The sequence below is a fragment of the Chinchilla lanigera genome, unplaced genomic scaffold, assembly GCF_000276665.1.
Source record: "Chinchilla lanigera isolate Chin_1 unplaced genomic scaffold, ChiLan1.0 scaffold00015, whole genome shotgun sequence".
Lineage (NCBI taxonomy): Eukaryota > Metazoa > Chordata > Mammalia > Rodentia > Chinchillidae > Chinchilla > Chinchilla lanigera.
Genome location: NW_004955416.1, coordinates 15,347,474 through 15,350,821, shown reverse-complemented (window position 1 = coordinate 15,350,821; position 3,348 = coordinate 15,347,474). Strand labels below are relative to the sequence as shown.

The following is a 3,348-nucleotide window of genomic DNA, read 5'->3' as shown; positions in this document are numbered from 1 at the left end:
GGCTTTTTCAAAGGTGTTCTTTTGTTCTACTTTTTTTTTTTTTTTTTTTGGTTTTTCTCCTGTACCGGGAACCGAACTCACGACCTTGCGCTTGCCAGGCAGGCGCTTTTGCCGCTGAGCTAAATCCCCAGCCCCTTAGGGGCTCTTTAATGCAAGCCCAGGTCAAAGGTACAGGCAATCCCGAGCTTGTGACATTCTGGGTTGTTTACTTTCTGATCTAGTGCGAGCGTGTAGAACTACTCAGGGCACTGCTGAACGGTGCAGAAGAGCCTTAGGTTGTGACCCGTGTAACGGCAGACCCTAGTTTACAGTGCTAGGGGTTGTAATAAAATGATTGTGGTGTGCGAAAGGGGTTAGACTCCAGAATGTACATCTCAGCAGTGTTATTACAGGGGGGAAATGGGAAGCACATTAATTATTTAAAAATGAGAAAATGGTTAAGTGTATTGTCTACATCCATGTGAGAAATTCAGGTTAGTCAAAATCATGCTGTGAACGATTTATTATGATACAGGGGAATTTTCATGAGCACAAAGTATGCATGGAGACAATGCATTTTGTCCACACTAAAAATATATCCACTAAGATGTGACCACAATGGCATCTGATGGGACAGCAGCCAACAGCGTCAGGGTGTTTGTTTAGCTCAGACCCTGGAACCACACTGCCTTGATTCTGGCTCTATTGATGGCCTGGGTGCCTGGCGTAAGTATCCTCATCCCAAGAACAGCCCTAATATTAGTTTCCTTAACTGCAAAACTGCAAAAGGAGCAGGGTATGGTGGCCCACGCCTGTAATCCCAGCACTCGGGAAGCTGAGGCAGGAGGATCTTTGCAAGTTCGAGACCAGCCTGGGCTACAAAGTGAGCTCAAGGCCAGACTAAACTGCATAGTGAGACCTTGTCTCAAAAAGACCAAAAAATGCTGGGAATATCGCTCAGTGGAATCGCGCCTGCCTGGCAAGCAGGAGGTCACGAGTTCAATTCCCGGTAGAAAAAAAAAAAAAAGACACAAACTGGAAAAGGATCCTAGGCACCCCAGCCAGTTGTTATAATCACAAAAGGTGTTAATACTTGTAAGCTCTTGGTACAGTGCCAGGCACATAACTGAACGCTACATATATGACTTTTAAACATCTTTGTGTGATAGAATTACAGATTTTTTTCTCCAATAAATACGTATTGCTTTTGTAGCTGGTGTTTTATTATTATTATTATTTTGGTACTGGGAATCAAACTCAGGACCTTACACTTGCCAGTCAGGCCCTGTGCCACTGAGCTATATCCCCAGCCCTGTAGCTAGTGTTTTAAAAAGTAAATAAAAATCTAAAAGGTAATTGCTCTAAAAATTGAGGGAAAAAATGTTCAAATGTGGTGGAATATGAAAGAAAATTCTAAAACAGTGACAAAAAACTAGTTCTATCAACTAATAAAATCTACAATGGTTTGAATTGTTTTTTTATTTTTTACTCATTTTGATAGTTTGAACTGTAACTAAAGGGAGACTTACAAATATGATACTTTGGTCAAAATAATTTCATTATTATTATTTTTTTGGTACCAGGAGTCAAACTCATGACCTCACCCTTGCCAGGCAGGCACTGTACCATTAAGCTATATCCCTGGCCCTCTGGTCAAAATAATTCCAAGGAGACATCATATAGGAGACATCATAATATAAGAGATGATATAGGAGACATCATAATTTGACAGTTGAAAGGAATTAGGTAAATACTGTTAAGATAATTCATTAGCAATTTGAAAATAAGCAGCTGTTATTTCGCTCCATACCTTCTCATACATTAAAGGGCTAGTGGAATAAAGAATTAAGTATAAAACTCAATTATTAACAAAAGAAAATGAAATTGGGTATCTGAAAAAAGTATTAATATCTTAGAGGCAATAAAAACACATAAGTCAACAGCTGTATCTATATTCAGATTTTAATTTTGTAAAAAAATTTTAATGGAATATGTAATACAACGCATTGTTAATTCCCTACCACTTTGTAACTCCGTATTGCCTGTACTGTTCTTTTGCTATTTTGTAAAATGTTATGTCAATGTTTTCCTCCTTTTATTTTTAAAATAAAATAAAACATAAAAAAAAATTTTAATGGAAAAAAGTAGTTGTTAAAATATGGCATATGGTCATATTTAAAAGATAAATAACTGATAAACCAAAAAAATAAGACCCCCAGTAGATAAACATGCAGAAGAGTAACAAAAAAAGAAATAGAAGCAGAAAACTAAAAATAGTTTAGTCATTCTAAATTGGGGGAAAGCAAATTAAAATATATTGAAGTATTACTTTCACCTTATCAAATATAATTTTTAAAAGTTTTTATATCTAATTCTGGCAAAAGTGGCATGAAAGTGATTCTCTCCTACATTGATATTACAACTTAGAACAACCCTTTGGGGAAGCTATTTGGCAATACAACAGGAATGGTTTTTAATTTTTAGTTTTATTTTTTGGGGTTTTTTTTTTTTTGGTTCTTTTTCTGGTACCGGGGATCAAACTCATGACCTTGTGCTTGCCGGGCAGGCGCTGTGCCGCTGAGCTAAATCCCCAGCCCCTTAATTTTTAGTTTTATTAGTACATGTTTGCAGTTCATGCAGCTTATAATCATCTTGGGGAGTGGTGACATGTGCATAATTCAACAAGAACTTTACAAAAGGATTTCCAGATTTCAGTAATCTGAGTCCTGTGAATCTGTTCCTAAATAACGGAAAAATACGTGTGGTTGGGGAAAAGCAGGTTGAAGGGACCGTGTGGCATTCTCAGCACTTTTTTAAACAATTATATCAATTTAAATGTCCACATACTGGACTACGGTAGAACTATTCAACAGTAATCAGCCTTAAAATGATGGATAATAGGAAACAGGGAGGTAGGGAAGGGGATCAAGAGAGAAAGAGAAGGGACAGAGGATGAAACGGGACGAAGATGTGCTCTGTACATGCAACTCCACACCAGGAATGTGAACACTATGTACTGCAAACAGGTACTAATAAAAATGAAAGAAAAACAAAGTTCAAAGATCATAAGCAGAGCCAGGCATGGTGGCGCACACCTGTAATCCCAGCACTTGAGAGGCTGAGGCAGGAGGATTGTTTTGAGTTCGAGACCAGCCTGGGCTACAATATGAGCTCAAGGCCAGTCTGAACCATATAGGGAGATTTGAGTCCCGGTTCTGCCCCTGGGCAGGTTGCTTAACCTCTGAGCACCTTTTTCTCCCAGAGGGAATGCTTAGCACCTGACAAGCACCCTGTCTCTGTGAAGGAATTCTTTCATGAAGATGTACTCATTCATAAAAAGTTCTCAGGCTGGGCGTGGTGGCACATGCC

The 3,348-nt window shown here is 38.6% G+C and overlaps 1 protein-coding gene across 1 annotated transcript in view; it reads right to left on the bottom strand.

Moving 5' to 3' along the window:
• The window catches only part of LOC102024459 (arpin), a 58,948-nt gene that overhangs the window by 48,196 nt on the left and 7,404 nt on the right, over window positions 1-3,348 (bottom strand). The gene's annotated exons all lie outside the window — the stretch shown is intronic.